The sequence below is a fragment of the Lissotriton vulgaris genome, chromosome 2_1 (genome assembly GCF_964263255.1).
Source record: "Lissotriton vulgaris chromosome 2_1, aLisVul1.2, whole genome shotgun sequence".
Classification (NCBI taxonomy): Eukaryota; Metazoa; Chordata; class Amphibia; order Caudata; family Salamandridae; genus Lissotriton; species Lissotriton vulgaris.
Window position 1 is genome coordinate 837426782 of NC_141687.1, and position 13569 is coordinate 837440350.

General features: G+C 44.3%; 1 protein-coding gene across 1 annotated transcript in view; it reads right to left on the bottom strand.

The window, feature by feature from the left end:
* Positions 1-1803: 1803 nt before the first annotated feature.
* The window catches only part of LOC147731253 (twist-related protein 2-like), a 60698-nt gene continuing 48932 nt past the window's right edge, over positions 1804-13569 (bottom strand). Inside the window, exon 2 of the mRNA XM_086956259.1 lies at positions 1804-3190. The gene's annotated coding sequence lies outside the window, so the exon portion shown is untranslated. The remainder of the gene's footprint in view (positions 3191-13569) is intronic.

Here is a 13569-nt window from a genome sequence, read left to right on the forward strand (position 1 = left end):
ACTATGTGTGCTGGCTGCAGTGAATAATGTACCAATCTCTGCATTTCAAACCAAAAACAGGGCACGAATTGTGGTACTTTAGCAGAACTGTATAAATCAATGGTATTGCTGACAAAGACTGAGGTGAACTGGGTAAGCTATGCTTTGGTCCCAGATCCTGAAAATGTTCTAGGGCAGCCAGGGTCTCTGTGGACAAGGAATGTGGTGTATCGGTAAATATGTGTTTGAGTTCCAGCTCTTGAAAAAGAGGAGTGTTACATTTTAGGAATAAAGTGCACTGCCAAAGCGTTGTGTGGCATATTCTAGTGGATTTGTGTGTAGTGACCACAACTGCACAGAAGTATGATCAATTGGCACCACTGTGTAGGAGTCTAGGAACTAGAATAGCAGATGTGCTGCAGCCCAGATGCAGACAGAGCCACGTGTGGGTCCTAGTACTGGAATAGTGAGGGGAGATGGGTGCTGAAGGACAGATTCAGGCGAAGTCGCATTGCTATGTACGTGGCTTTCTGTACTGGACTAGCATAATTCGTATACATGTGATTCGCTCGTCAGCCCACCTACTCTTGTCACAAGCACAGGGCTGTTGTTAAATCATACAGAAGTCAGTCTCCACTTGACTTTTGTGTCTTGTAATTTTCTGAAGGTTCTGGTAATCTCCAAAGAAAAAACTTGTCTTTTACTCTATACATTGGGTTGCCGAATCACTCCACGTCTGTAAGACATGACATCATGTAGCCTCAACTGGCTTCCCCTGGAGACAATAATACAGCTCAAACTAGCATGCATCACGCACAAAGCTTTATACTCTAACTCCCCTGCATATCTGCCACAGAAACTTGTGATCTCCGGAGGAACCAGATACTCCCGATCTGCCAGAAATCTTGTGCTCCAACCTGCACGCTTTCGGGAAAAAAAACGTACAATCTGGCCTTCTCCAGGGCTGCTCTAAGAATATGGAACTCTCTCCTACCCGACATCAGAAGAATCCCCTCTATGACTCGCTTCAAAAAGGATGCCAAAACCTTCCTTATGAGTAAATTTCTCGTTTAAATGTTGCCTCAACCACCACTATGGCCCGATCTATGGCTGTCCACTGCCTCCCTTCGGACTACCTAGTCACCCTATCAGAAACTTGGGGCCTGTCTTGAATAATTGTAAACGTAATCTGTAAATATGTTATCTTGTCTTGAGTAATTGGTTATGTAAAATGTAAATACGTGCTCTTCTTTCCCTTACGTATCCGGCACCCTGCCCCCCTACTACTCGATCTGTTACTGGTTGATTCTAAGCCTGTCTGTATATTGCTTTGCTCTCCTGTAAAGCGCTCTGATACCCTAACAGGTCAAGTTTGCACTCTATAAAACACATAAATAAATAAAAATCATTTCATAACTTTTATAAAACAAACTAGTGCCCATCTGGGAAATGTAGCCTTCATCTGCTTCAATTAAACTAATGCACATGATAACAATATTTTATAAAAGGAAAGCCCAAGACTGGAAACGAGTTCGGTGTCCGAGGAATGTACTGACCACACTAGTTATAAACCTGATTGATTAAGCAAAAAAGTAGAAATCTAAAGAAATACAATTATTCCATCTTATAAGCTAGGTAATGGGAAAAGTTTTTTTTCTCCATCATTGAGATGTGATTTATTGAACTTATTCAGAATATGTCCCAAGCTGAATTCAACATACTATATCCTGGATGGTGGCATTTCCTATCCCATCGACGACTTGATCCTGAGCTATCTGGCGAATGACAACTCATTTGAGGATTAGAAAACTGACCATTGACACATGGATTTCAGCCACTCTTTATTGATCACTGAAACTTTCTGTTCACCTGGAAGAGAACGTCGTGGGCAATAAATAAGACAAACTGAGTCACAGACTCAGAAAAGAAAACACAGGAGTGAACCATAACTGGAGGAGAAAGCAGGACTTAATGGAGAGAAACCAAGGAGACATAGACTTCTGATGCAGGACTTGGTTTTAAAAACAAATATTGTTGAACCCCTAATTCATTTTTATAACAAAAAACATATTCCATAGGATTCCTGCATCTACTCTGAAGAGTTCCTTTTTCAGTTCAAGTAGATAGTAGATGCGGGGCTCACTTACTGCCTTTCTGAAAGCAATGTCCGTCTTAGGGTTTCTCCTCCGGGGAAAGACAACATGTCCAGTTGCTCAAAGGTTGATACATGGGTAAAGAGTGGGGGCAATCCTTTAATATTTTTGGGATCAAGATGTCTCCTTCAAGATCCGAGGAAATAAGGTCCAAATAACCGCCTTTGTAACCAGAACGAGTCCTTCAAGGCCTTTAGTAGCAAAAACATTCCAAAATGTCTTCGGAACAAGATGACTCCTTCAATTTTTTGGGAACAAAAATATTCCATCTGTTTTTGTTGAGTAGGAAGTTTTTTTAAAGTCTTAAGCATCAAGGGCAATCCAACAGTTTTTTAGGAATGAGGAAAACCTTTTAAGGTCAATGGAAACGAATACAATGTATTTGTCTTTGTGTTAAATGGTAATTATTCAAGGTCTTTGGGAATATAGAATGATTCATGGACTTTGGGAATAAGGAATAAGAAAAGTACTTCAGGGAATTCAGATTTAATGGATTTCTTCAAGGATGTCCTTTGTGAGGCCATCATTAAAGATCTTTGGTGCCAACAACTATTCATTGATGGCTTTGCAAACAAGAGAAATTATCACAGTGTTTTTGGGAAAGGAAAATGTGTTCAGGTCTTTTGAAGTTTGCTCAGTATTCTGAGGAAGATTAATAATTATTGGCGATCAGTGTGGGTTAAGAGAGCATTGAATGCTCTCTTGGAGGATCACACAGATTACTTTGGGAGCCGTGCAGATTTAGGGAGGTCTTTGGTCCTTACGAAAGAAGGGAATTTGCAAAGACGCTGAAGCAAAGGAAATACTTGAACATTCTTGACACAATTGAAATCCCTCAAGGTTTTGCATGAACAAGAGGAACTCTAATATTGTTGGGAATTAGAGAAGTATTCCAGGATCATTGCAATCAACATCAACCTTTCAAAGTCTTTAGAAATGTGGGGGCTCCCGAAAGTACTTCTGAATGATTGGAACTCCTATGCGGTGTTTGGGATTGCAATTTGCATTCGTTCAAATTTCTTGATTAAGGTCTGTCTCAGCTCTTCATGGTTGACATCCTGAAAAGAGAAATAAGAACAGTTACAAAGTGATCTTATTCATGATATGTTGTATAAGATTACCTCCATTCGTCACAGACACACATAAGGGCACCCCCTCAGTCCATAACAAAGGTGCATCCTTCCCAATAGTTCATGTTGTTTCTTAATCTAACCTTGGATTCCCATTGATGTTCTGAAAAGACAAAGGCATCTTTCACTTTTTTTTATATTACCCTGTAATTTTTTTTGTAGCTGTTGGTGTTTATCAGCCAAGTGTATTTTACAGGTCCCCTGAAAAAAAGGTATTCTCATGTATTTTAACTGTCAATAACATGCTCATTTGTTCATTCTAGTGCTGTTTTCACTGTGAGAGGAGACACCTACTTAAACATGCTCAGTTAGCCTCCTTATACTAAGTCTATTTAACTCCTTGGTAATTTGTTTTTTATAGGTCTGGCTTGACTGCGCAGCTTTTGCCTGACCTTATACTATCACCAGAATAAGAGCTATAAGAAGCACTACTAAAAAAGCAGTTAAGACTTTGCCCACATATTGATCTTTCTCTCCAAAGGTTTTTGATTGGGCAGAAGATGTGTGCATCCATTAAAAAAGAGTGCAGGACACCTTATGTCCGATACACTAGGCAAGAGTTGGTTATAGTGACAATCCAATGATCAATATTGATCTGTTCTTAAGAAATGTTACAAAAAGGTTAGTAGGCCTAACTTATTTATTGTGAAAAGAATATGTTAACCAATTCCATGCTCATGATGAGCTCAGCTGATAATGAGCCACGGTGGCCGTGTGCTCATGACGAGCTCAGCTCGTCATGACCGTTGCGCCGCACCCACGCGGGGATAATTCCCCTGCTGTGCTGGGCGTTCCATTGGAACGGGCGTGGTCATGACGAGCTCAGCTCGCCATGAGCCCACGGCCACCGTGGCAGCTCGTCATGAGCACCAGGGTTCTCCGCGCGTCCCCCCTCCCCCCAGCACAGCGGGGGAATTAGCCCCACAGTTAAGGGGTTAAAGCCTGCAGACAGGTAATTTTTTTACATGGAATATCACATATTGCTGTAGTATGAAAGGGTTTTGGTTTTGGTTCCCCTCTGACAAACCCTGGGTGTAGAATATTTGCACTTTGATAATCCTTGTCAATCCCCCTTAGGAGGGGTTGTATATTGTTGCACCAAATGTAATGATGTATATAATTGTAATTGTATGACATGTATGGCTTATTTACGCTCTGTGCGAAAGATCCATACGCTAGCCCTGAGTTGGTTATGGTGACTAATAATAAATGTTTTAGGCCTGATTAGTTCATTGGCAAATGCTATGCCCGATGTCTCCGGTATGATCTGTTTATTATGAAAGATTGCAACAAAGGCAATAAGTTTAAATTAATATTATGAAAACCATGTCTATTTTTTATTTTTTTATTTCTGAGTTTTATATAGAGCTGGCTTGACCCGAAGGTATCGGAGCGCTTTACAGCATTTGTCAAGTGACTGTTGAGTATACACAGAATTGTAACAGTAAACACAGCATATGTCACGTAGCATTCGAATGCAGAGTTGTAGTAGTAGTCATAGTCGAACGGGGGGAAGGGTGCAGTTCAAGGGGAGTGGGCTTGATGGAGTTTGTTTTTATCCAACTGATTGGATCTTCAGTAAGGTGTGGAAGGGTTAGTCCTGATTTGTACTGGGATGTCATTCCAAATTTTGGGTGCATTTCCAGAGAAAGAGCGAGATAAGGTTTTTTGTTTGCGGGTTTTCGGGGGGATAAGTGGAAGAGTGCTGGTGCTCCTGAGATTTCTTGTCTGCCCTGCTTTCTTGAGGTTCGCAGCTAGATAGGAGGGTTTGCCAGTGTGCAGAGCTTTGTGAGTGAGACAAGCAGTTCTGAAGTTAGCGCGCATTTCTATGGGGAGCCAATTTAGCTCTTTGAGAGCGGGGGAGATGTGTTCAAATTTTTTTACTCCGGTCACCATTCTAGCTGCAGCATTTAGGGTTGATCTGAGAGGAGCAAGGTGCAGTGCCTGTGAGGGTGGCATTCCCGTAGTCTAATCTGGATAGCATGAGGGATTGCATGGCTTGCTTAATGTCTTCTGGAAGGATGAAGGGTTTGATTTTGTTCAGTAGTTTTAAGTTCAAGAAAGCACATCTTGTGGTGTTCTTGATGTGTTTGACCATGTCAAGGTTAGGGTCTAGGGTGATTCCCAGTGATTTCACAGAGTCTGCTGGGATGAGGGTGCAGTTAAGAGGATCAATAGACTTTATCCTTTCCATGATTCGGGGGGGAATGCTCAAGCTGGTGCCGAAACTGGGTGGAATTCCTCTTGGATCTGAGACCGTGCCTTGTCAGGCGGGCGGCGATCCTCGCCCGCCTGACACCATGGTTTGCCATTGAGCAACCGTCCACGAATGAGATGCGATCGGCACGGTCTCAGATCCGAGAGGAATTCCACCCAGTTTCGGCACCAGCTTGAGCATCCCGCTCCCTCCCTCTGAATATACAGTCACCGTACTCCCGACAATTGTCCTTAAAAGGCAAAATGTCATACGATTTCAAGACAAACATGATGTTATTTTCTGTCCTGAAGATGATGCCATTTATCTAAGTTTTGGCATCGAAACTTCATCGACACACTAACACCATTTGTACTTGAAGTGTAAAAAATATGTGTGCAATGGTGTTTTGAAACATAATTAAGTCTGTTCACTGAAATACAAGTACACAAACCGCCTTGTTTGTTTTTGCCTAAATTCCGTTTGTTTTGTCTTGTTCCTTTGTGGGTTACGGGTCGTACCCACTGTGGAAAAAAATCTTTGTGCTATTTGTTTATACCACAAAATAAAAATCCTGTCCGGCTAGACAAAGGACATACTTACTATTTAGTGTATGCCTATCATTTCCCAGATCCCTGAAATACTAGGGACCACTGTTCTTTGTAATACGTTACCCCCCAAGGTCCCAAGTCCAATACCTTTGGGTTCCCTTGTTTCTTTGTAAAAGTAGAGGTGAATGGTGGCAGCTCCTCTACTAAGCTGGAGGAATGTCGCTCCACTGCAATTCCAGCAGTGCATAAAAGAAAATGATAATAACAGGACATTATTATCATCTTCTTTTTCTATGCGTCACTCTGAGTCGGGTGGGACTAGGTTCTGTGATGCCAGAGCAAAGCGAGGAGTGGTTTGCACTCCTCTAGGTGCGCATGATGGTTTGGCTATACCTTTTTGGCCTGCCAAACCATTATGTGCACTTACAATGTTCTCCACGGGGCAGTGTTGCACAGCCCATGAAGAAAATGCCCAGCCTTCCAGGCACTGCCTGAATGACCAAATACGCCACTCAGACCAATCACGACACTGCTTATGCAGCGCTGTGATTGGATGGGAGAGTCCGAAAGGTATGCTTACACAAATTGCTAAGACTTAAAAATGGCAGCAGAGTTTTAACATTGTTGATTATCTTGCAGTGCTGCAAGAGTCAAGTAGAAACTATAACTCATCGTCCACAGAGAGGGCACAGTGATAGAACTTGAGGAAGTTTTCCAAGTCATAGGAGATGCAATAGTCAATATGTATTTGAAGTACTCATTATTTATATGTTCAATTATTCTTTATTACAGTGGATCTTAACTACATTGAATGTCTACTTTATCATTAATGCAATGTGGGCCCCCCACTGAGTCAAAATAGGAATTTGGGGACCCTGGCCTAAGCAGTGTCGATGATTTGAACCTCAAACCAATACACAGAAGCAGGCATTCATCAAACAAATACACAAATTATGAAATCATTTATTTAATTAAAAAAACAATCTAAAAACATCAAAATTAAATTTGAACGGGTTAGAGCTTTTTAAAATTCAATTGAGACCACCAATTCTCCATACTATATTTTGTTTGATGCACTTGCACTGCTCCCACAAATCAATCTGGAGATAACAACTTAATTTTTAACCTCATGTTTCAATTTTCTTCACGTTTAGAGAATGTTTTATAATGTTCCATTTTTCATTTTGTTTCTTTATATATACTTTGTTATTCTCTTAAAGCAGTCATGGACCCATTGAGCAGGCGTCATGGAGCCCCAGGGGTCCCTGAGGTCCCTTGACCACAACGTAAGAACCACACATTTATTACAAGTGCTATAGCAAAGTAAAGAGAGTTGATTCTGCCTGTCAAACCTCATCCTCTTCGCTTCCGATGGGGGCCACAGTCCTGCAGTCACTTCTCCAGAAAGCAGAATGAAATTGCTCCTCTAAAACTGGTCCTTTTTCCCTTCTCCAACAGATACTTCTTGACGTGGTGGAAGGATATATGACACTTCAGCCAATGAAAACCCCAGAATGCTCTTCAAGTTATCAAAAATCCGGTGTACCAGTCTGCATAACTTTAAAGGTAGTCCGGTCCTTGTTGCCAAGTGTACCAAGTTCATAACTGGGGCTTGAGTCTGAAAATTCTGAACATTTTGAGCTCACTATAAATGCACCCCTTAAAGCACAATCTTACACCGGTCTACTCCTAAAACAACATTGTGAGCACGTAATGCATTTTATTTTATATTTTAAACGGTGGTCGAATATGTCGTAGTTTGCAGACTTTAAATGAATCCTGCAGATTTACAGCACAACTATATCATGAGTGTTGTTCTCAAACTACGGAAGGGGAGTTTCATAGTTCACAAATTTAACAGTAGACTTAAGGGCTTATTTATGAAAGGCTTGCACCGCCGGAGAGTTACTTTTTCTGCCTCTTCGGTGGCACAAACCTCTCAACCATATCTATGCGGCCATGCCGAGCCACCTTCGATGGTTTTTCATGGCCTCATAGATATGGAGTAAGACAGAGCAGAGCAAGTCACTGCCTTGCCTTACACAGCGCCAGAGAGTCAGGCGTTCCATGGGCGTTGCAGTGAGTGTTCCCAAGCAAAATCCATAGATTTCAATGCTGCCAGGATTTACTCAATCATGTAAACCTAGGGCAGCGCCTAAACCTTATGCCTCCCTAGAGCAAGCATAGCGAGGAGAACATTTTAAATTTCTCCTCATTCTGCAGCATACATGGAAAGAAGAAAATGCCTCTCTGGGTTGATTTGTGCAGGAAGGTGCCCCTTCCTACACAAAATCAATCCTGCATGCAACGCATTGCACCATGGTGCAAGTGTGCCTGCATTGGCGCTAGGCAGAAAATTGTGACCCAGCGCAGGTGGGAAGGGACAGGAATGCGTCGTATTTCATTAAGGCGCATTCCTGCCCTTTCACTTTGGTGCCCTATACAAATTACCCATATATTAGCCCCTAAATTTATAGTTTGTGAACCTGCAACAGAGCCTGCAAATTAAAGTAGGGTGCCCATGCGTCTACACGTTTTATAGTTCATGAACCCCAGTACAGAGTCCGCAACAAGAGAAAAAGACTCTGGGTGGGTCGACAAAAAACCGAGTCCACAGATCCAGTATCGGGTGTTCGTGAACTTCAGAACCTTGGCATGGTTGTTGGCGTATGACTGGGTTTGCAAACTCTGGAATGATTTTGTGGACCCTGCATGATAAAAAACTTTTTATTTTTAGAATTTGGAGATGAATCCTTTGGTTCCACCCTCTTCCCTTTTGGAAAAACCCATTTCTCCTTTATATTCTATTTTATTTATTTTCCGGGCCTTTGAAAGTTTCCTTCATTCTGTAAATGCAGCGCCAGAACATTCTCTTTTGCGGCCAGCCAATAAAAGACCTCAGGTCTGCAAACTCGTTTCTGAGTTTATGGACCAAAAAACTATGATGTTTGGCCTATTTAATATTTATTAAATTTGAATTTGCAAACTGTCCTTGAAAAAAAAGTTTGATTACAGATTGCAAACACTAGTCCATGTATCTCTATAATTTAATTCTTTCAAGCACACTGATACATTTTTCTAATAACTACTGGCCTGTTTTGCACTAAACCAAGCAACTTCCCCACTTAAAAGTTTGTGCAGGAGGGGGGAAGGGGGGTCATTGAGTGGTCTTCACTTCCCATTTTATCCAATGGTGGGGAAGTATTAGTTGCCCTCTACTTGCCATGTCCAACCATTGAGAGATGTTATCCTCCAAACTGCATGTCCTCTCTCCATGTTCGCCCCTGCATTGCTCATTCACAAGGTGGCAATGGAGGCTCTTAACCATCCTCCCGTCTTTGGCCAAGGGCGGGTGTGTGCATGTGTTCCCAGGGGCGTAACAAACACCCCCGCAGCCCCCGTGGTGCGGGGGGGGGGGGCAGTCTTCAGTACATGAAGGGGGGCCCCCTCAGCTCATCGGTAGAGAGCTGTGAGTGGATTTCTCTCAGGCAGCTGCAGTCTGCAGCCTGCTCTGAGCTCCTGCTGACCCAGGACTGAAGAGAAACATTGTAACAAGTTAGAGTGGAGAGAGAGAAAGTAGAGAGAGAGAGTGGAGGGAGACAGTGGAGAGAGAGTGGAGAGATCGAGAGTGGAGACAGAGTAGAGAGAGAGAGAGAGAGTGGAGAGAGACAGTGGAGAGAGAGAACGAGTGGAGAGAGAGCCAGTGGAGAGAGAGTGGAGAGAGAGAGAGTGGAGAGGTTGGGGAGAGAAAGTGGAAAGAGAGACAGTGGAGAGAGAGTGGATAGAGAGTGGAGAGAGTGGAGTGAAAGTTGAGAGAGAGTGGAGAGAGACAGTGGAGAGAGAGTGAAACAATGGAGATAGAGTGGACAGAGTAGAGAGAGAGAGTGAAGAGAAAGAGAGGGAGGGAGATAGTGGAGAGAGAGCAGATAGACGGCCTGACTGACTCAGAGACTAAATACTGACTGACTGAGAGACTGACTGGCTGAGAGACTGACTGTGAGAGAGAGAGAGACTGGCTGACTGAGAGAGAGTGAGACTGACTGACAGAAAGAGTGACTGACTGATAGAGACTGACGAACTGACTGAGGTAGAGAGAAACTGACTGGCTGAGAGACTGACTGACTGACTGAGAGAGAGAGACTGACAGAGAGAGGCAGAGACTGACTGACTGAGAAAGAGAGACTGATTGACTGTGAGAGAGACTGACTGACTGGGAGAGACTGACTGAGAGAAAGACTGACAGAGAGAGACTGAAAGAGAGAGAGAGAGAGACTGGCTGACTGAGAGCGACTGACTGACTGTCAGAGACCGACTGACAGAGAGAGAGACTGACTGACTGACTGAGTTAGAGAGAGAATGACTGACTGAGAGACACTGGCTGACTGGGAGAGAGAGAAACTAAGAGAGAGAGACTGACGGAGAAAGAGAGAATGACGGACCGACAGAGAGAGACTGACTGACAGAGAGAATGACTGAGAGAGCGAGAGACTGACAGAGAGAGACTGACTGACTGACAGAGAGAGAGACTGACTGACAGAGAGAGCGGCTGACAGAGAGAGTCACTGACTGAGAGAAAGAGAGACTGACGGACCGACAGAGAGAGACTGACTGACAGAGAGAATGACTGAGAGAGCGAGAGACTGACAGAGAGAGACTGACTGACTGACTGACAGAGAGAGAGACTGACTGACAGAGAGAGCGGCTGACAGAGAGAGTCACTGACTGAGAGAGAGAGAGAGACTGACTAGGAGAGACTGGCTGTCTTCGATAGAGAGAGAATGACTGACTGAGAGAAACTGATAGAGGGAGAGAGAGAGAGAGAGAGAGAGAGAGAGAGAGAGAGAGAGACTGTCTGGAAGACTGACTGACTAAGAGAGAGAGACAGAGTGAGACTGACAGAGAGAGGGACTGACCGATAGAGAGGCTGACTGAGAGAGAGAGAGTGAGAGAGAGACTGACTGAGAGAGACTGACTGACTGAGAGACTGACCGAGAGAGACTGACTGAGAAAGAGACTGAGACACTAACAGAGTGAGAGAGAGAGAGAGAGAGAGAGAAAGAGAGAGAGAGAGAGAGAGAGAGACTGACCGACACAGAGAGAGACTGATTGAGAGAGAGACTAAGAGAGAGCGAGAGAGACTGACAGAGAGAGTGGAGAGAGAGAGAGTGGAGCTCAAAGCGAGGCACCAGCTTATGTTGGCGAAACTCGTCAGTCTGTCTACCTAGATTGGGATCTCTATGCTCCTGGTTATCGATCCAAGCCCAAAATACTCTCTTAGTTTCTCCTTTAGACAGCGGGATCCCTGACTCCCATGAAGATTTAAGACCAGTGGCCAAAAGGAGCCTTTTTACATTTGCTAGCGAACCAATCTTATAGGATCCCTGGAGGTTCATCACTTCTCTAAGGCCGTCGGCGTATCTAGATAGCTTGGGGGTGCGCCTTAGTCGTGCCCAATAAAGGAGGGGACGCAAAGTAATTAAATCCTTAATTGAGCGGCGACCCAAGTCGCTCAAGTGGCTTAGTGTGGGTCCTCCTGGGAAGCGAAACAAGCTCTCTAAAGAACGTGTTTTCTGCAGTGACAAGGATGTCTACGTTACCAAAGCCCCAGAGTTTGGCTCCATATAATGCACAGCCCACAGCCTTTGCAACGTAGATCTCCAGAGCTGGGGCAATGGGCCTGGTGGTTGAGGGACGGTGTTCCCTCCCTATCACACCCACAACCCGTTTATGGCTTAAGGCCATTTTTTCGATGTGCGGCTGACATTTCAGGTTGTCTGAAATTCTAATCCCCAAGTAATCAAAAACTTTCACACGCTCTAGAGGTACACCATCAAGTACAAGGGTGGATTTAGACGACCTACTAGGGTTAAAATAGAGGAGCTTCATTTTCGAAGTATTTATTACTAAACCCCTCACCTTGCAAAAGAGGCAGAACTGATCTAATAACTTCTGTTGTCCCGCTGGGGTTTTCGATACCAGCAGCGTGTTGTCCGCAAAAATTAATGCGGGGACTTTGACACCTGCCAAAACGGGAGCATCGGCATTAATTTCTGAAAAAAAGGAAACAACCCCGTTCACAAACAACGTGAACAGGGTTAGCGCCAATACGCATCCCTGGCGGACACCTCTGTTCACGGGAATTTTATCTGTTTTTTGTTCCTGAGTGCCCCATCTAATACGGGCATAGTTTCCATCATGCATGCGGACCAGGAGGTTCAAGATGGGCGAGGAAACTCCATTTCCTGCAAAACCGACAATAGCGGTCTCGGGGAACCAGGTCAAAGGCGGTCTTCAGGTCAATAAATGCTAGATAAAGACCGCCTTTTTCCAATGGTTACCACCTTCCAGTGTAGAAGTACCAGCCTGAAAGCCTGGTCTATTGTGCTTGTGTATGCCCTAAACCTGCCTGGAATTGCGAAATAATATTATTCTCCTCGGCCCAGCAGAGGATCCTCTCCAGGAGGACCCTGCCAACCACCTTCGGACCAGCGTCGATAAGGCTTATTGGGCGGTAATTGGCAGGGTCCCCCCTGGGCCCCTTCTTGTAAATAGGAATCACTTCAGCTCCCTTCCAAGAGTCTGGGACTGGAGATCCTTCAAGCACAGCATTATTCAAAAATACAAAATAGGTGGCCCATTGCTCGGCGTTTGCTCTAAGTAAGTCACCCGGTATACCATCTTGTCCCGGGGCCTTAGCTGTAACAATTTTGTTTATAGCCGCCACCACCTCATTTTCCCCTATGGGGTCAAAGGAACCCAAGGGGGCGGAATAGATACCATGAGGCAACTCGGGGACCCACATCTCTCCAAGATCTCATCTCCTGCATAGAGTCTCCTGAAGTGATCAAACCACTCCCCATCAGTAATATGTTTAGGGCTTTGGTCTGGGTCACGGCCATTGGTTCTTCTTACCAGGGCCCAAAAAACCTCTCCGTTCTTAGACTGGCTAGCTAACTTTAGGCTAGCCCAATGTAATTCTTCCCATGCCCTTTTCGCCTCTACGATGGCTCGTCTATACTGTAGTCTCGCCATACTCACCTGATGTTTTAGGCCTCCATGTTTCTCAGGGCCCGAAGTAAGGTTTTGTGGATAAGGAGTCAGGGATCTTAAGAAATAGGGCTTTTTCTACACTAGGGAGTTCTGCAGGTCTTCGCTACATTTATGTCTCATGAACTCTGGAGATGGGGGGGTGCTACTTTGGAGTTTCTGTTACCTCCCCGGGGTCGTAGTGAATCTGTGAGGTCAGAGGTTAACTTATCATTAGAAGGCCTCGCACGGGCTATGGTGTGGAGCATGAACGAGTCCAGCCTGAAGAATGGGTCATACAGAGACTGACTGACTAAGAGAGAGACTGACAGAGAGAGAGAGAGACTGACTGAGTGAGAGAGACTGACTGACTGAGAGAGAGAGAGACTAAGAGAGAGAGAGAGAGACTGAAAGAGAGAGAGAGAGACTGAGACACTGACAGAGAGTGAGACTGACTGACTGACAGAGAGAGAAAGAATAAGAGAGAGAGAGAGAGAGACTGACAGAGAGAGACTGACAGAGAGAGAGAGAGACTG